Below are 20,372 nucleotides of genomic sequence, written 5' to 3'. Positions count from 1 at the left end.
AGTGGCCAAGCTGGAGGCAGGCAGGGAAAAATGGGGACCACAGAGACAGCCAATCAAAGAGGTAGTTGGAGTAGTGGGGAGATTGATGACATACAGTGGGCTGAGCAAATGAGTATATTGAGGCTCACGGGAGCCTGTTTCTCATCATCAGAGAAGGAATTTATAAATATTGAAAGAGAGAAGGTTAAAAAGAAAATTGAGGTGTTGGGTTAGAATTAGATGTATCAGTGTGCACTCATTTTGTACAGGAATAGATATTGATGTACGTATATGTGTGTCTGTGTATGAACCAGATCCTGGTTTTCTAAACACCACCTTCCACTAAAAGGAACCAGAGAGTTCCCTGGAGAAACAGCTGATTCCTAGACTAAGGCAATGAGCCTGGAATATCTTGTTGTGCCAGAAAGTAAGGAAAAGATAAAAAAATGATGGGGACATGACTGGAGCCAGTTTGAAGAGGTTCCCACTGGGCAAATATGTTTCATTCTGAGCATAAAAAAAATAATGACGGTAACAGATAGCCCATTAAATAATAGGACTCCATGCATTCATATATGTATGACATATTTTTATATGGTTGAGATATATATATATATATATATCGAGCAAATAAATGGAGAAGGGAAAGTTAAGCAGAAGGAATGATAAAAAAAATAAAACCATTATTTGACCACCACCATAGTGGTGGCTGATTCAGAAGAGAGTCGTCAGTTGAGGCTTAGGCTGCTGGGAACAAGCTGATGTGATCTCAGAAAATCCTTGTCAGTTATGAAAGGCAATTGGAAACTTTACGGTGGAGAAACCAGAGGATGGAAGCTAACATGTCCAGTGGAGAGACAGCTGACAACTTCTCAGTGCATGGCAGCATTCTATAGGATCCTGCCGGGCATGCATGGCCTGAGTGTGGGCATGGAGAGCTATCAGCCAGACCCAGGGGCAGGCCATCCTAAAGAAGAAAGCACAGTAGTCTTTCCAGTTGAGGTCCTGAAAGAGAGGGGAAAGACAAAACAACAAGTCCAGATCAAAAGAGACTTGACCACTAAATGTAACATAGGACCCTGGATTGTATCCTGGACAAGAAAGAAAGAAGTGACATCGTTGGGACAGCTGGCAAAATGTAAACAGAGTCTACGGATGAAACGAAAATGTACGAAAGTGACTTGGATGGTTGTGTGATGGCACGTAGGAGAGCACCTGGCTTTGGGGAAAGACAGTCTGGAATAATTAGGGCTGATGGAGCAGCACGTGTGCAACTCGTTCTCCAGTGGTTCAGAGACTATACGTTAATTATTTAAATATGTATAATATATTAAATGATATCTACAGAGAGAGAGGGAAGGCAAGAGAAAGAGCCTGCAAATATAAAATATTAACAATTGGGGAATCTGGGTAAAAGGAATACGAGGTTTCTTTGTGCTGTTCTTAAAACTTCCGCAAGTGTAAAATTATTTTAAAATAAATTACTTTTAAAAAACAGGATCTAGGCAGGACTTGAAGTGACCAAGAGAGGAATGGGAATGGGAAAAAAAAAAGCCAATGAAATGGGAGGTGAGAAGAAGAAAGCAGTTTATGACCTTCTCCACCTTGTTCCTTTTTTTTCTTTTTTTTCTTTTTGGCTGGGAAAAATTCACCCTGTGCTAACATCTGTTGCCAATCTTCCTCTTTCTTGTTTTTTTCTCCCCAAAGCCCCAGTGCGTAGTTGCATATTCTAGTCATAGGCCCCCCTAGTACCTTTACGTGAGCCGCTGCCACAGCAGGGGTACTGACAGATGAGTGGTGCGGTTCCATGCCCAGCAACCAAACCCAGCCCGTCAAAACGGAGCACATCGAACTTTAACCATCAGGGCTGGCTCCCCCTTGTTCCTTTTTAACCTAAATGGGTTGGAAAATATCTGAAATATAATTCCAACTGGTTCCCGTGCATGCCAAACCCAACTCCGTGTATTCACGCTGTGCAGTACGACAAGCAGGGGCTGTGTCAGGCACACCTGGGTGCAGACACCATGCGGCCCTTACGGCTCTGTGCTCCCGGGCACGTTATCTACCTCCGAGCCTCAGTTTCCTCATGTATGACATGGGATAATCACACACATCTCACAGGTTGTGACGAAGATTGGGGAGATCACCTAGGAGCAGAGCTCAGGGGGTCCGTGGTTAAAGCAAAGTTCTTCCTGAGAACTCACTATTATTTTGGGTTTACATTGTGTGTTAGTGAGTTTTTGAATACTGAAAGCTTAACTTTCACTCCTGAGTTTGTCACTTAACAGTTTGCGTTTAAAGAAAATAAAGCAATTCAAAAACTGCTGCATTTAGGTATCAGGATTGTTACACACAGAGGATGGTATAAAAGGGACCTCAGGCACATTTACGATTGTGATACTCAGTGAGACACCCACTGTTTAAACAAATTCGTAACTTGCTGAACGTTATTTATTTACCCTGTGCTTGGCAGAATGTGCACAGCAAAATTACCTCCATCCACTTCTGAAACGAGTGTTAGTCAGCCACAGTCCCTCTATTACACCCTGAAATTTATTACATTTCAAATAAAATGTCTGTTTCTGACATTTGCCAGCCTCGTGATAGGGTTTCAGTACTGACCAATATTGACTTGTCAGTTTTCTTGACCATGAGCCCCTCAGATCCCCTCTTTGTAACTCACAGAGATGTAGCCAGTGGTGGGTCCAGAATTTCTCTTCAGGAGAGGATGAGGTTAAAGGGGAAAATTCAGGAACTTGTCTTGAAGGAGTGTTTATATAGCAGGCACACCTTGGAGGCAAGTCTAGAAAAATAGCAAAGTTCCTTTAGAATTTCACACAGAATTGAAAAATAACAATTGTCCCGATCAAAAGACATTATTAAGATGACTGTTATCATTATCACCAGGTAGCTTTACAGGGGCTGATGGAGACGATGCAGGATGACAAAGCCACCTTTTGGCTGAGTCACTATCCTCCGCCCAGTACCTGGCACACAGCAGACTCTCATGCTGGCCCACCTCTGTCTTGCCAGCTGGATTTTAGAGACTTCTAGACTCAGCTCTCAACAAATGACAAGGCAGAGTCAGTCACTATGCCTTCACTGTGCTGTCATGTGGTACTCTGTCTATCCTGAGACCCTTACACTCAAAAGCCAGAGACAAAGTAAACACATGAGAAATAAAGTCAACCCAAACCCAAAGAAGGTGTACTACCAACCACAGCTGTGTAGTCCTGGGGGAGGGGCTGCGGGAATGAGGGCAGGGATGGGGCCAGCTGGGATTCATGGGGAAGAAGTCAGGGCGGGGGGTGGGGGGAGCAGCTGGTAGCAGCCCCAGTGGCCATTGTTGCTTGCTGCTAATTGAAAACAAAGGGAAAGGTAAATGTTATGTCAGATCCTCTTGCCAAGATTGAAGTGGTCATCAGGAACCCTCTCAATTCTGTTTAAATTGATGACACCTCCCCAAAGAGTCTAAATGGTTGAGCCACCCCCAGATTCCCAGGTTCAGCCCTTCATTCTTTCCAGGGATAGCTAACAGCCTCGATTTGCCTGTCTCTATGAAGATCTTTCCACCAAGGACGGAAGCAGGAAAAGGAGACTTTTGGAGGTTTTGGCAAGTAGATTCGATGGCCAGGACACCTCCAACAGCTACTCTGCATCCACGTTTCCGATTCGTGGTTGCAGGACCAGGTGCCCTGTGGGAGTCACAAGCCCCTGGGTTCAGCCTCCCAGGTGCCAAAATTGGTCCTCAGAGGGCCTCTGAGTCCATGGACAGACTTCTTAAAAGAACAAAAACGTTTGAAGCTCAGAATCTTCTCTCCTATCCACAGAAGCCATCCTGCAGAGCTGAAACACTTAATGACCATGCATCGTGAGGAACAGGTTTTGTGGGCAGTACTCCCGTACAAACACCCAGCTGCCATTAACTGGCATCGCAGATGTCGATAGGCGAGAACACCAGGTTCTGAACACCAGGAATGTCTTTCTCTCAGATTGGAGGACGATGAGGTGAAAAGAGAGATTTACGCAATGCAAGTGCGCGCTCCTTCTCTCTCGTCTTTCTTCCTTGGATTTTTCTCTATCTTGAGTAAAGTTCAGTTTTTAGAAGATCAAGCCTGGTTGTAAACACAGTCTTTAAAACCTTTGCACTGCTTTACTGCAGAATTTATGATTTGTTTACACTTGAGGCGAGGAGCAGGCAAGAGGGGTAATCCTGGAGCCTTTGGTAGACTACTCAAAAGAAAAAAGGGAATGCTGGATATGTGAATAAAAACGCTTCCTTGTTCTATCCGTGATTTGTGGGTGCAGAATTCTCCCAAAGAGAGAGGTCATGCCCTAAGGAAATTGGCCCAACCAGCCCTTTGTAGCCATTAGAATAAGCCCCTGAGATCTTAAGAGAAACTTCCAGAAATCCACAGATTTCAGGATTTGGAAAATGCATGTGAGAAAATCTGAGGCAGTGCCTCAGCGGCAATCTGGGGCATTGCCAGCACTAATGCCTTCTGGGAACTAAAGGACAATCACCAGCACAGCATGGGGTCTTCCTGAAGTGGATCTGAAGTGGATTTGAGGCCAGGGCCACGATGGACCCTGGAACTGTCCCGGCCACACAGTAGGCCTGGAATGAGCGCTTTCCCAACAGGAATCCAGTCATGATCGGTCCTTTTGGCGAGGACTTTCGAAAGTTAGAGGCCAAAGAGAATGGCTTAGTAGGAATCAAATAATCCAAGATTCTTTCAACATATCACAAAAGATTTAAACTCCTCCTTCACAGTTACAGGACCATTTGTCATCTCAGTAACAGAAGTTTTAATATAAATGCATGGATAACGGAGAGGAATTAAAAGGCCTGGGTTCCAGTGAGAGCTCAGACCTCCTACCTCCTCACCCCTACTAGTCATGTGACCCCCAGCAAATGCACACGGGCCTCAAGCGCCTCACCAGCAGTCTGGGAAGCTAGTACCTGCCACTCAAAGGTACAGTGAGGACCAAACAGCACAGGGGCAAGTGCTGTGAAGAGTTAATCCAATGAAATGTAAAATATTTTTATTACTAATAATGGTGATAATGGCTATGACAAATACTTTTGAGATAACCTATCAGTCCGTCCTCTAGAATGAATGGGTTTTAAAAAGGGAAATGTCCCCCTTTTGTTACCAGGTCCACAATTAAGGCAGCCAGGTAGATAGCTGCAGCTTCTGCAGGTCAGCCTCGGCCTGCACAGCCCGTCCCTAACTCAAGGTGCAGACTGAGACTTCTTTCTTCAGAAGGAATGTTGGGGTCATGGCTTGGAGTGGGCACTGCCACGTTAGTGGAGGAGAACCACTGGGAGGGGGTCAGGAAAACAGGGCTCCATGCCTGGCTCTGTCCCTTAACTATATCTCTGAAATTTCAGGACAGTTATTTGATCCCTTTGGACCTCCAATTTTTAGGTCTGAGGTAAACCACAGGTTTCCGAAGTCTTTTCCAGTAATAAACTCCTTTGAGGGGCCGGCCTGGGGGCGTAGTGGTTAAGTCTGTGCACTTGGTTTTGGCAGCCCAGGGTTTGCAGCTTTGGATCCTGGGCACAGACCTACACACTACTCATCAAGCCATGCTGTGGTGGCATCCCATAGGCAAAAAGAGGAAGATTGGCAACAGATGTTAGCTCAGAGCCAATCTTCCTCACCAAAAAATCCAAAACAAAACAATAAAATGTTCATCTGTAAAAAAAAAAATCCCTTTTATTCTCTATAAGATAATAGATAAGTTCAAAAGTAAGAAATAGTTGACTTTAGGATAGTTTTTCATTGTAAGTCATAAGTTAAGTAACAAAAGGGATTCAGCATCAAGCAAGAATTAACTTGGGTTTTGTTGAAAAGATCTTTTTAGTTACTCTACAACTCACATCAACACTAGGCTTGTCAGCCATTCTTACAGGCTGTACTTTCGGTGTGCTATTTGAAAGACAAGATTAAAAATCTTTAATCATTGATTTAAGGAATTTGAGTAATACTGTTTGGGTTTTTACCAGGCATCTTAAATATTTAAGAGAGAATGTGTCAATATTTGTATTAAACAAAAGAAAGATGCCAGAACACATGTGCCCTGTTGGTTACTGAGATATCCCCCATCGCAGAAAAGAGGTGGATTTTGTTGCCAGCATAAAGCGTCCAGCAGGAAGAAAGAGTGGGAAACAATTTGAGTTAATGTATGTTCTATCTTCTTCAAGCTTCTTTGCTCTGCTAACGTATGTATGTTACAGAAAGTAAATTGATTAGGTCCTAATAGTATGGAGGAAACTCGTTGCTTATAGGTTTAGATTGTATCATATAATTCCAAAACATAAAGGAGATACTGTGAGAAATTGTAAACAATAAAGTTATATAATAATAGAGCACTCATTTTGATCTTTGATCGACAGCATGCCAAACTTCTGGAGAGTTGAAATTCCAAGCAAACCCGAGAAGATATAAATGACTTCTGAAATGTTTTCTGTCTATTAGGTTCAGGACACATTTTGCCTTTGCCTGATTTCCGGAAAGCCGCATCATTCACTCACAAGTGCATTCACTCATTCCTGCCCAATAAAGCATGTGCTAGGCTGTGCGAGGTGCCCGCCAGGTGAGAGGGCTGCCTACTCCAACCTGCCGACTTGCTCTCAACACTCCTGTGAATGAGAATCTGTTGCCACGGACTTTGTTTTAGGAAAGGAGGGTGGCAGCTGAATTCTCCTGCTCTCGGCTCTGATCTCTGACTTGAGGGGGGAAATAAGTAAGACGAGGGCAAAAACGGTATGGATTCCCCCAAAGAATACAAGGAGTTAGTCTGTTAGGGTAGGCAGGCATGCTAACAGTGGAGAACTCACTTTCTTGCCCCAAAGACATCCCCTTGTACTTCTTTTAGTAAAACATGTTACCCAGAATGGACCGAGGGGTTTTGTCTGCCTCGGGCACTTCTAGAAAAGTGCTGGCCCCTAGGAGATGTTTAAATTTTGTTGAATATTGACGGAATGTACTTAACACATAAAGTGTGGCTACTTAAAAGTAAAATTTCACCCCAGTCTTGGAACTTGATTTATTAACACAAGTCCCCACGCTCACCCATGTTATGGATTTGCCAGAGGTGACAGCTGCAAGGAGCCTTATTTAGTACAATTCCCTTATCTTACAGAGGAGGCATCTGAGGCACCAGCTCACTACAGTGACTATAGCACGAGCGCTGGCCTGGGGGTGGGGAAACTGAGGACTTCAAGCCTACCGTCTCCGTCATTTCCTAGATGGTCACCTGTACGCCCCTCCAGAAATGCAGGAGGCAATGCAGTATGCTGGTTAGGACTATGGGCTCCAACTGAATCCGGGATGTCCCTAACTAGCTATGTGGGCTGAATGTCTCTAAGCCTCAGTATCTCATCTGTAAATGGGGATAAAAACAGTACCCACCACATGGGACTGTTGTGAGGAATAAACGAGGGCAGGCGTGTAATCCCACTGCCCCTGTGAAATGAGGAAGAGAAAGACGACTCTCTGTGTAAAGGACGTTGTACTGTACACGCAGTCCAAGCCAGCACGAGGGACCTCTGCACGCCTTGTACACCACGAAGAAATCATAACCATCCTCAGAAGCCTTCGGGCTCACTGGGAGACACTAGAGCAGATCTCTGCTGACAGAAGGCACCCCTCTGGGCATCCTCCCAGCCACTGCCTTTCCCTCCGAGAAGAACCAAGGGGTTGAGGTCTGGGGAGGACACAGATAGTGTCTCCATCTCCCTAGGCCTCCCTGCTGCCGAAGCCTGTTTGGAAGGAAAAAAATGACCCTCAGAAGTGACAAAAAGGCACACTGGAGAGTAAACGCATAATTGCAGAATATTCCTAAACTCTAGCACTAAAGCAAAAGGATTATTGAATAATGTAAATTTGACATAGCGTTTCAGAGAGAGGCTCACAGGGTCTCACGGGGGAAGAGTTTCCATTGCACCTGCCTGCGGCAACTTCAAAACTCTCCAGTACACATTTCTCGGCAAGCTTCTCATCTGCCTCTCCTCCACCACGCCAAGCATTTCTCTCTCTGCTCCTACCCCAGGAAATGCCTGGTCCTATTGGCTCCTCTTTCTCTGTTGGATTTTTCTTCTTCCAGTCCCCCACCTTCAAATTCTTCTTGCCTCCACTGTGTAGAGCTGGTCAGCCCCCACTACTTCGTATTCCAAACCTGGTTCATTTTGAAAGATGGCGCCAGCAAGATGGTGTCCATCTAATAACATCCAGCATCACTAGAAGGCAGCCGTGGTTACAGACAGCAAAATTTTCCCCATACATTTTAACATTTTGCTTGGATCCCGTAGTGAACATACTTATTGGTCAACGCAGCATCTGTTTGATCCCATTTCAGTTGAACCCATATTCCCCTCCTGGTATCTCCTCCTCCATGCAGTGCTATGCCTCAGTGGAAGCTGACCTTTATCCCAGCTCCAGTGGTGAACCCTGGTGAATCTGAGCCAATTAGAGTACTCCCATCACCTTTGCCAAAATGCTTGGTTTAGGGATGGGTGTGTAACTTATTAGGGCCAATGAGAAGTGACAGGAGACTTTCTGAGAGTTTCTGGGAAAGTAATTTCCTTGCTCTTCTGAGAGAGTTATAGGATGCCAGCTCTCTCCTACTGGACGTAAAGAAGGAGCCTTCAGCCTGAATGATGCCGGCTGCTACCCTACAGCCCAAGGAAGTGGCCTTGAGATTGGCAGAGGGAAATGACTGAAAGAACCTGGGTCTTAGATAATGTTTTTGAGCCTCTGGATCTCTAGTCTAAAACCAGTCCTACCTCTGATGTCTAATTACTTAACCAGCTCCTTGCTTAAGCCAGTTTCTGTTGAGGTTTTTGTTTCTCGCTGTCAAAAGCATTCTAACTGATACAGGCCCCATTGTTTCCTACGTACTGATCTCAATATCCAACTAGACCACAAATTCTTGAAGGGCAGAGGTTTAGATTTCTTTTGTACTTCCCACAGCACTTGGGAAACGCTGCATATATGGCAGGAGTTCGAGTGTTCAACAATGGGCTGGTTTGTTACTACAAGATCCTTGAAGTAAAGGCCCTTGGTTTTTGTACATTCACCCCGAGTGTTAGTTTGACCTCAAACACCCATCAATAAACAATCATTAGTTAATGAAAATAATGGCTTTGGATATTCTGGAATTTTAACCATTTGGGAGTCATGATTATAAATTACAACTCTGAGCCTCGGGGAAATTGAACATTCTCCTGCATCTTATCTTCTGTATTCCTAAAAGTCATCTTCGACAGGGGCAGCATCTGGCAAAACCCCAACATTTGTAGGCTCTCGGTGGTTTTGAATAAATGTGTTGTTGAATTTGGAAACATAGCGTTAATGATCATATTAACAAACTTTGAAGAAATAATCCTTTCAAGGTAAATTCAGCTGAAAATTCTCCAAAGTCCAAGATAGAAATAAACACTAGCTTAATCAAGCAACCGGTCAGAGAGCAACGCCTCCTATCCCACAGGGGGTACATTATCTTGTTTCAGGAACCATACAGCAAGCAAAATACTCAGAAGCACCCCAAGCCTTTGAGAAAATCACAGCACACAGCAGCACCGTATAGTCTGTATTCCAAGGATCGACTCTGACCAGACTCAGTGGTGCACATCTTTAGCGAATGCATTTTCACATGCACAGGAAGCCTGCTCAGAAGCCCCCCACATCCTCCTGAGGCCATCAGTAAGACTCTACATGCACTAAAGGTCCCAGCATCTATGCTGAGCTTAGGGAAAGACGTATTTATCAGGATTTCTTACAACACATTAAAACTCTCCTGTGTTAAACCAGGGCAGTGTCTGGGTAATTTCTTTAAGATTTCATGCAGGGGCCGGCCCGGTGGCGCAGCGGTTAAGTTTGCCTGTTCCATTTCTCGGCGGCCCAAGGTTCGCCGGTTCAGATCCCGGGTGCGGACACTGCACCGCTTAGCACGCCATGCTGTGGTAGGTGTCCCACATATAAAGTAGAGGAAGATGGGCACGGATGTTAGCTCAGGGCCAGTCTTCCTCAGCAACAAGAGGAGGACTGGCAGTAGTTAGCTCAGGGCTAATCTTCCTCAAAAAAAGAAGAAAGAAAGAAAGATTTCCTGCATATTTCAGTGATCAATCTGAAAATTTCTATTCCAAGCGCCAAGTCCTCTCTTGAGCCTCATCCCATGCCTGAAATCCCCTACTCCTCATCTAGAACTTTCTCCATGCTGTCACTCTCAGGGTTCCTGAAGTCCCTGATTCTCTAGGAGACAGGGACATTTTCAGGCACGCTATCTGAAAATAAACTTCACAGAATTCCCCATCACTCAACACCCCACAGACTGCATTTACCATAATGGAAATGCTTTATTTAATATAGGTATTTGTCAATGTCTTCAATATGTTTATCTGTATCTGTATTGTATCATCCATTGTGAGTTTCTGAACAGCAAGGATCTCACCAGATTCACTTAAATTGAACAACAAGGAAAACCATAAACAAATGGAGCTTTCATTCTCCTTCTCCTTTGTTCTGGCATGCTGCTTTTCCGACACCTAGTCGGTAGGCTATCACCAACCTCTGGTCATCTGCTTCTTCTCCCTCCTTCCCCATTTCAAAATGCATCATCCTTTACTCCAGCACCTCTAAGCTCTGCTGTCTGCTAAATTTTCAAATAAGCTACACAATAATGAGCATGCCTTACTATGTTCTCCCACTCAGTTGACATAAAAGCAGGACAAATAATGGGAACTTGAGGTAACACCACAAGGAGAGACATTTTGGCTCTAGGAGCCTGCAGAGGTCCATGAGGCGAGTATCCATTTACATCATTTAAGTGTTAAAGTCAGCCATTAAAAGGGCCCGCCATGACACCCCACAAAGCGCAGAGTTTAATAGATATTCTTAGTAACAGGACAATAATAACAAGAATCACTTTCCTGGACATGTTTCTTTTACTGTTTACAACCCACTTTCACATATATTATCTTATTTTGATAACGATGATGATACAGACATACGCATGAAAATAAAACCTTAGAAGCCAAGTGACTCTTTAAGCATGACACTCAGCATGCTACCATACAGGACAATGAGGCCAGTTCGTTTTTTTAAAGGTAATTTTTTCAAATTTAGGGAAACCGCTATGTTGTTTGTAGATTCACTCTTCCACTTCCTCTAGCTAGGCAGAAAGGGACTTGAAGCCATTCTCATCTTATTTTTTATTATACGACCATCTCCACATCTTGGAATGCTTGTGGGAGGGAAGGAGAAGCTATTTCTTCCTGCTAAGAAACCTGATAGCAAGGCAAGCAACATGTCAGGAAGCAGTGTTCTTCAGCAGAGGAAATGCTATGACGCTTCTGACCCTCAAGGACTACATAAAGGGAGACAGCCCTCTGCAGCCCCTCCCCCACAACCCATTTCCCCATTTAGGGCGGAATGAGGCAAGGGACTTCAGGCAGAGGGTGGAAGCTGGGGACGCAGGAAATTTGGGATTGATTTCACCAAGCCTCACCAGCATGTTAGACCCAACCCAAGAGTTTCCAGCCAGGACCTCTACACCTTCACACAAACATAAACACTGCAGGGTGTGCCTGCCCAACCTCCAGGTGCTAGTGCAATTCCTGCCTTCTCCCCAAACACACATTCACAGCTCCTCAGGTTCCAACTGGGAGTAGGAGGCAGAGAGTGGAAAGGCAGGTCAATCAGATACTTAGACGTGAAACATCCCAGGTGTGAGGCGAGAGGCCAGGTGGCTCTGCATGAAAGAAAGGTGACAGATTTTGTTTATCTAGATAACGCAGGAGGGGAAGCCTGGCATACTCAGATACCTGTTTCTCTATTCCTTTCATCCAAACTGAAAGTTCAACTCCTCAATCATGGAAAAGATAGGATTTCACAACACCTTGTGAATATAACAAATTCTAGCTACAGCCTACCAAAATCTTCCTCTTCAAAAATACCCCAGGAGACATAAAGGCTAGTCAGGTAAGCTTTTATAGGAGGGAGACCAAAGGGAATTGAAGAGTATTGCACAGTTCACTTTTTAGTGTTTCCAAAGCTTTGCTCCACAGAATACGTGGGGTTCCATAGTCAGACTAGCCAAGCAAATGCTACATGTCATCTCCCTCTCATGAAAATTCCCGATGCTTATGAGCATATTCAATGCTTTTTGGATAGATAGATAGATAGATGAATGAATGGATGGTTGGATGGATGGCGAAAATAAAATCTCTATATCAAAAATGTATAAGATAAGTGTTGGCAAGGATGTGGAGAAAAGGGAACCTTTGCACACTGTTGGTGGGAATATAAATTGGTGCAGCCACTATGGAAAACAGTATGGAGTTTTCTCAAAAAATTAAAAATAGACCTACCATATGATCCAGCAGTTCCACTTCTGAGTATATATCTGAAGGAAATGAAATCACTATCTCAAAGAGATATGTGTACTCGCATGTTCATTGCAGCATTATTCACAATAGCCAAGTCCATCGACTAAATGTCCATCGACTATCAAATAGATAAAGAAAATGTCTCCATTGACGGATGAATGGATAAAGAAAATAATAATGGAATATTATTCAGCCATGAGAAAGAAGAAAATCCTGTCATTTGTGACAACATGGATGGACCTTGAGGGCGTTATGCTAAGTGAAATATATCAGACAGAGAAAGACAAATACTGAATGATCTCACTTGTATGTGGAATCTAAAAAAAAACTGAACTCATAAAACAGAAAACAGATTGGTGGGTGCTGGGGGCAGGAGGGGGGGTGGTGGAAGTAGGGAGATGTCGGTCAAGGGGTACAATCTTCCAGTTATAAGATGTATAAGTTCTGGAGATTATAACGTACAGCATGGTAGCTATAGTGACAATACTGTATAATACTGTATATTATTACTTGAAAGTTGCTAAGAGAGTAGATTTTAAAAGTTCTCGACACATACAAAAATACCGTACCTCTGTGAGGTGATGGATGTGTTAACTAACCTTATCGTGGTAATCACTTTGCAATATATAAATATATCAATTCACTATGTTGTACACCTTAAACTTAAACAATGTTATATGTCAATTATATCTCAATAAAGCTGGAAAATAAAATAAAAATCTCTAGCCCCTAGGTGGTTGCATCTGGGTCTGTCCAGCTGGAACCTTTAGGTTACCGACAGTTCCCTTTGTGAGCGCTAAGTACCTACCGACACAGTTACGTCGGAGACAGCCGATGCTCTTTGATGTTTAATAGTCTGCCAACCTAAGATCTCTCACATATCTTTAAAAGCTTGTGTCTGTTTGACACCTGCAGGCTGAACAGGCCCAGAAGAGTTAAATAGCAAATTCAGCAGTCGAGATAACAGGCATTTGCCAGAAAAGTTACACATTAGAAACTTCTTACAATAAACCTTCTCTGGGGGAGGATGACATCATTTTAAGTAGAATTCCAGGGACCACTACAATTCTGGCACATACTCAATACACGTTTGTTGAAGGAACACATGAAAGAATAAACGAATTTCAAACCATCACTCTGAGACTGAATTTGCAGACACACGTGCCAAGCTTCCTGTCAGTCCCTTTTCCAGCTACGCTCATGCTCACCAGCTTCATGGTACCACCAACTTGAAGAAACAATCTCAGAAAGATAGGGGAACGGACTTCTCATTTTTATTAAAGTCTATTTGTTCCCACATCTTTATGACTTTCAGAAATCGAGCTCTTGGGGGCCGGCCCCATGGCCAAGTGGTTAAGTTCTCACCCTCCGCTGTGGTGGCCCAGGGTTTCGCCGGTTCAAATCCTGGGCACAGACATGGCACCGCTCATCTAGGCCATGCTGAGGTGGCATCCCACATGCCGCAACTGGAAGGACCCACGACTAAAAATGTACAACTATGTACCAGGGGGCTTTGGGGAGAAAAAGGAAAAATAAAATCTTTTAAAAAAAAAAAGAAATTGAGCTTTTAAATTTGCAGCCCTGTCCATTTCTAGGAAGGCGGTGAAATCACTGAGTTCCATTCCTAGGAGACCTGACTCATGCCCCCGATCCTGGTACACAGCACTTTCAAATGGTTCTCTCAGCCACTGATCTGCTGACATCTCAAACAAATGATATGTACAAAATGGATCTGAACTCAGGCCTTTACTTCCCATGGTCAGAGAACTGAGCAAAAGAAGCCAGTGAAGTGAATAAAAACAAAGTGGGGAGATAACACGACATAAATGCTTGAGTCAGCCTCTCGGTTGCTCACCGTTGGCCATGGTTGTCTGGCTCTCCTCTGCATGGCCCGGTCACCCTGCTCCCTCCTGCACTCTGCTGAGCTGGGAAAGGCAGCCAGACGTGGAGCTGACACTCACTCTGGACGCTGTACACGCAGCACCATACCTGTCCCTTCCCTGGTCCACTCCCCACTTAAAATAATGCATTCAGCACAACAGTGTGCACATACTTAACGCCATAGATCTGTACACTTAAAAATAGTTAAAACGGTAAATTTTATGCTATGTATATTTGTGCCACAATTTTTAAAAATGAACAAAGACATGTACTCATTACCAATTGACATCTGACCTCATTAACATCTAGAATACAGTAGAGGACAAGTTAGCTTTTATTATAATAATAATAGTTAACATTTATTGAGCCCTCACTAGGGCTCTCATTTAAACACAGTCGATCCACAGAAGAACCTGATGTGGTAGAAACTGATATTATCTCCATTTCATAAATGAGGAAATTGTGGCACAGAAAGACAAAGTCACACAGTAGTAATAGCGGATGTACCAAGAGACACTAAAGACGTAGATAAGCAATTCATGTAATTTAATTAAAAGGTAATTTAAACATTTATGTTTACCTATTGAAAATCTACAAAAATGCTCATTCCTGGTAGGGCACCAAAATGTGTATCAAGGAGAGCCTAAATCTCCTGGAGATTCGCATCAGCGTTACCCCACAGCTTCGCAGCCTTTCTGGAGCAGTTACCGCATTCCAAAAACAACTGAGAAGTGCCAGCTCTCCTTCCACCCACACATCAGAACCCCTCTGTCGAAACGCCTCATGTGGGCTTCCCACGGTGCCTAGTGGACGCTTTTAGCTGACCGGGCTTTCATTCCTCCCCTCTTCTAGTTCTGTTTCCTGAAAACACCTGAGGCTGCCATTTCTGTGCCTCATGTATTGACTATTTCTCCAATACAAAGTCCAATGGGTTCTCTGGAATTTTAACAACACAAGAATGATACCTACAAGTCAGACAATGGAACACAAGACAGAGAAAGGAAACAAATCACAGAATACTCATAAAGACCAAACAAGGATGAGATTACACCAGAAATTACCATCATTTCCCATATCAGAGCTGCAGCACAACACTAGACAAATACGTACGTAACACTGAGTTTAAATTCTTTTTTGTTTTGTTTTTTTTTTTTTGAGGAAGATTAGCCCTGAGCTAACATCTGCCGCCAATCCTCCTCCTTTTGCTGAGGAAGACTGGCCCTGAGCTAACATCCGTGCCCATCTTCCTCTACTTTATATGTGGGACGCCTACCACAGTATGGTGTGTCAAGCGGTGCCATGTCCGCACCAGGGATCTGAATCGGCGAACCCCAGGCTGCCAAAGCAGAACGTGTGAACTTAACCACTGCATGACCGGGCCGGCTGCCTGACTTTAAATTCTGATTCAACAAATTAACTGCCTGAATCTCTTACCCTCTTCTGCCTCAGTGTCCACCTCTGTAAAATAGAAGCAGACCTCTATCTACTTCACAAGTTGCTGTGATAATAAAGAGAAAATGTATATTAAAGCACTTGTTGAACTACAGAACAATATGTAGATAGAGTTATAGGTAACACTCCTATGAAATTTGCATAAAAAATTTCATAAATTCATAAACATCAACACATTTCAAATACAAAAACAGATTCTGCATTAGAAAGAACCCATTTGTAGAAATATCCTACTCATCTAAGTTGTTTTAAAACTTGATGTGGAAGACCCTTACCAGATAGGATTTTGATTTCTATCCTACTTGATGTAATTTCTATTTAGCTAATGAAAGACCTTAGCTAAAATTATTAAGGGAGGTTAGGTATATATCACTAATATCTTAGGATAAAGTCAAAAAGGACAAATTTTTACCTTTTGTTGATGTCATAGAGAATGGATTGTCCCAACAAGAGATTTTTATTCTTGAAAAATCCTCTCTAAAGTTTCCCCTCCATTCAGAAACTTCAAACATTAAAATGTAGGAACTGTCAAGGAGTTCCAGCCTCATTGCCCAACGCCACTGAAGGATTATCCCAGAGGTGTTTACATGTCACTCCCTCGTCTACAGCCCTGAATTTAACTTGGCAGGACTCGAAACACTCCATGAAGTGCCGTTCAAGGGGACAGCATCCATTCAAGCACGTGCTCAGATGCCAGTATCTCCCAGCAGCAGAAGCCCCAGACACTTATACGAAGACACGGGTGAAAGTCCAGAATCACCCCTTCTTGTGAAGACTCTTTCCCCAGTGTTCTCCCAGGAAGCCCTACTCGTTTCTAGGATGGGTTCTACCTCCCCAGAGCATCTACTCACATCTCCCAATGGTTAACACCTTACGACGACAACACCCCACATTTGCCAAGTGCCAGCAGTGCTCTCTGTTCTCCATGGCACATGTATAGGCATGACCCTTGCCTGGAGGGCTTGTGAGGTAAGGAGGACAAGAAGTAATATTTAGATAAGACATCAGATCAGAGGCTGATAAGATTCAAACGTGTGTTGTTCCCCTCTCCTCTCCATCTCTCTGAGGGTAGATCCTCAGAAAGGAGCCAGGAGTGAAAAGATGGATCATGCAGAAGAGACCCTTCCAGGGGTAAGGAGATAGATATTCAGGAGGAGTCCAAGGGGCAGATTTGGGCTGAGGAAAGAGAGGGAGAAAGGGAGCAGAGAGCAATGAAGGCAAAAGCGTAGTTGGAACCAAGGAGGGATATTTTCCAGAGACTGAGGAAGCATTTCAAAGAGCAGCCCCGGCAAGACGGCTTGAGAGCACTGAGCATCTCCCTCCAGCGGGGACAGAGGCAGAAGAGCGGCATCATCTCCCAACACTGTTCTCAGTTGTCACTGCTGGTATTTCCTTTAAAAAAAAAACAATTTCGAAGAAGACAAAGTCTCTACATACCAAAATGTTCCTGGCCACCTCAATAACAAAAACGTAGAAACAATCAAAATGTCCATCAAAGGGATTGGTTAGTATATTGAGGGTGTCAACATGATGAATATCGTGCAGACACTGAAAATGATCATTATGAAGAAAGACAAATGTAAAAACATGAGGAAATACGTAAAATATAATATTAGGTAAAAAAAAGCACTATACTAAATGAGTACATTACAATGTGCTTGCCACAATGCCAAATAAATGTGTATGTGGGCAAAGACTAGGAAATACACAAATATAAAAATACTGCAATCACATTAGGGTGGTAGTGTTATGGGTTTTTTAATTTTTTCAGGCTTTTTTGGCATTCTTTTTATATCCATCTTTTCAGTTTAAAAAGTCCTGAACGCTACAGTGGTTTCATTCATGGAGGCATCCTTCCAGTGTTAATGCAAGTACCTTGGAAGGGAAGAGGGTAGCAGGAGAGGTTGTTCTCCTTTTTAAATACGCACCTATAACCTAGACTGCTTTAACACAGCAGACGGCTGCTAATCAGTAATTTCTCACATTTACTAATGTATAAGTCACCTCCAGGAAAACTGCTCTGAAGTGGGAACACAGGTCACTCGGGTGGCCCCCGAAGTCAGTTATTGGCTTGGAATGGAAGCTGTGAAAGATGAAGATGCTAAACAGCCACTTGGACCATTTGCCTCAAATTCTGATAACGCCTCCTGTCAGCCACAGCCCCAGCTTCCCCCAGGGCATCGTGGTTTCACCCAGCTGCCTCCCTGTCCAATGAGACCTGACCTTGGCATTCCGAAGCCAAGCCTAATCATTTCACTCAGCCTTGTTTTCCTGGGTATTTTGTTTTGTAACACTTAACACTGTGGATAAAAATAAGAAAGGCTTATTCAAGTGCTCAGCCACAACAACACAGCCAAATGAAAAAAAAAAGTCCTTTTAAAGAATCACTTTGTCATCTTGTATTCCACCCTGATCCTAAATCTCCTATGAAAGTGCTAACTTTGGAAAAATTCCGCAAATGCAAACACACACAGGGTTCATTTCCTCCCTCAGTGGCTAACAAGAAATGCACCACTTGTTTTGCTGACCACGTCAGTATTTAAGCAGCACAAGTGAGATCCCAGGGCTTAGAAGGCCAGAAACCTTGGGATGCCTGAGGAAGAGTCCCGGGAACCTTGGCCCATGCCGCCCACGTCACCCACCAGCATGGAGCTGAGGCAAGTCCTTCACTTCCTGAATTTCTGTTTCTTCATTATCTGGAGGATGAGCACGCCCACCGGACCTCCCTAATACTACCATTCACCCATCCATTTACCACACACTGTCGTGAGAATCAGACAAGATACAGGGATAAAAAAATTTTAAAAAGCTGTATACATATGTTAGTAATATTAGCGAATAAACCAGAAAACCAAGCAAAACACATAAGAGGGTATGTTTCAGGCATGTCAACTGCCCCCAGGAACTGACAGCGAGGGCACAGCATGAGACCTGGCCTGCACTGTCCGTAAACAGAGGTGCAGGGCTGCCCAGTGTTAGCAGAGGTCTTGACAGAACCACCGCAGGCCACAGCCATCTGTGGAAGAACAAAGGGGGAAACAGCCCAGAAAACCCTAGAGATGCAAAAGCCAGCGCCCGGCCCTCTGGGCAGGCTGGAGCCCACGGCCGGAACCTCGAGGCTCTCATTACGGATCAGCAAAGCCCAAAAGAGCCCGGCAGATCCCCACCCCTCCCACCGACTCCCAGACCAGGGCTGCTCACTGTCAGCGATGAAGGCCCCTGAGTCACCCGCACGTCAACGCCCTGGGTTTCCCTTGGATCCTCTCCCACTGGTGTTGCCAGATGATGAGATCATGGCACTTGACAAAATCCTCTCTTTCAAAAGTACCTTTTATCCAAATGGATAAAAAAAGAATTTAACAGGCTTTATCTTACTGGCCGCCCCATCTTTGGCAAGGCCCAAGGCTCACATATTCAGTTGTGTTTTTTTGGTTTGGGGTTTTTTTTAGAGTAGTATTAGGTTCATAGCAAAATTAAATGGAAAATACAGAGAGTTCCCATACACCACTTGTCCCCACACAGCCTCCCCCACAAGGACATCTGCACCAGAGTGGCACATTTGTTACAATGGATGAAACTCCTCATCACCCAGAGCCCCTAGTTTACATCAGGATTCGCTCTCGGTGTTGTGCCGTCAATGACATCTTCAGTTCTCAAGGAAGGAAACAGATAAGAGGGGTTCAGACACTCACCAGCCAGTCAGTAAGCAGGGACTCCACTCTCCACACCAGCACGTCCCTCTCTCATCCTTACTGTGGAGCTTTTCTTCTTCAACCCTCAAGCAAGGGAACACGTGATGTGCCCTCACATTTGGGACAAGTTTTTAAAAAACCCAGTCATCTAAACCAGTGCTTCTCAAACTTTCTCATGAATACATTCCCCCTGAGAGTCTGGTTAAATCCAGATTTTGCTTGAATAGTTCTGGGTTGGGGCCCAAGATGGTCCAACAAGCTCCTAGGCGACACCCCTGCTGCTGGACATCACACCACACTTTGAGAAGCAAAGCTCTGGCTTCAAGGTATGTTCGCAGGAGTGGGAACTTTCAAGTTAAAAGGTTTTGGATTCAAATCATAGCTCTTCCCCTTACTGGCTGACCAGCCAAAGATGGGATCTATAAAAATGGGATGATCAGGGGCTGGCCCGGTGGCGCAGCGGTTAAGTGCACGTGTTCTGCTTCAGCGGCACAGGGTTCACCGGTTTAGATTCCTGGTGCAGACATGGCACCGCTTGGCATGCCATACTGTGGTAGGCGTCCCACATACAAAGTAGAGGAAGATGGGCACGGATGTTAGCTCAGGGCCAGCCTTCCCGAGAAAACAGGAAGATTGGCAGCAGTTAGCTCAGGGCTAATCTTCCTAAAAAAAAAAAAAGGGGGGGGGGGGATGATCAAATCTATCTTGCAGGATTCAATGAGATAATAAATACAAAGTTCAGTTCAGAGCTGGCACTCAACGAGCCAATTAGTAATTATTATTAGTGTTCCTTTCGTTGCTACTATCATTAGGATATCTGATTTTGATCAGTTCCTCCTTTACCCATCTTTGTATAAAAAGCATTTCAACCACTTTTAGAAAAACAGCCATGCATTTTTGCAAATATTCCACGTTTAATCTAAGAACATCTCATAAAACCAGATTAGCATATGAGTTAACAGAATTGTGGA

The 20,372-nt window shown here is 44.0% G+C and overlaps 1 long non-coding RNA gene across 3 annotated transcripts in view; it reads right to left on the bottom strand.

Annotated features, from left to right (window-relative positions):
- LOC124244496 (uncharacterized) overlaps nucleotides 1–19,490 on the bottom strand; it is a 74,940-nt gene extending 55,450 nt beyond the window's left edge. The window contains exons 1-3 of one of the 3 annotated variants that reach the window (XR_006890031.1): nucleotides 19,402–19,490; nucleotides 2,663–2,782; nucleotides 621–984 (exon numbers count right to left, since the gene is read on the bottom strand). This is a non-coding gene — a long non-coding RNA (uncharacterized LOC124244496). Of the gene's footprint in view, nucleotides 1–620; nucleotides 985–2,662; nucleotides 2,783–16,121; nucleotides 16,499–19,401 lie in introns of those variants that run through there. The other 2 variants (XR_006890030.1, XR_006890032.1) reach the window with 2 other exon arrangements.
- Between the last annotated feature and the right edge of the window lie 882 nt (nucleotides 19,491–20,372).

The sequence above is a fragment of the Equus quagga genome, chromosome 9 (assembly GCF_021613505.1).
Source record: "Equus quagga isolate Etosha38 chromosome 9, UCLA_HA_Equagga_1.0, whole genome shotgun sequence".
Lineage (NCBI taxonomy): Eukaryota > Metazoa > Chordata > Mammalia > Perissodactyla > Equidae > Equus > Equus quagga.
This window is presented reverse-complemented; position numbering and strand designations above follow the sequence as displayed.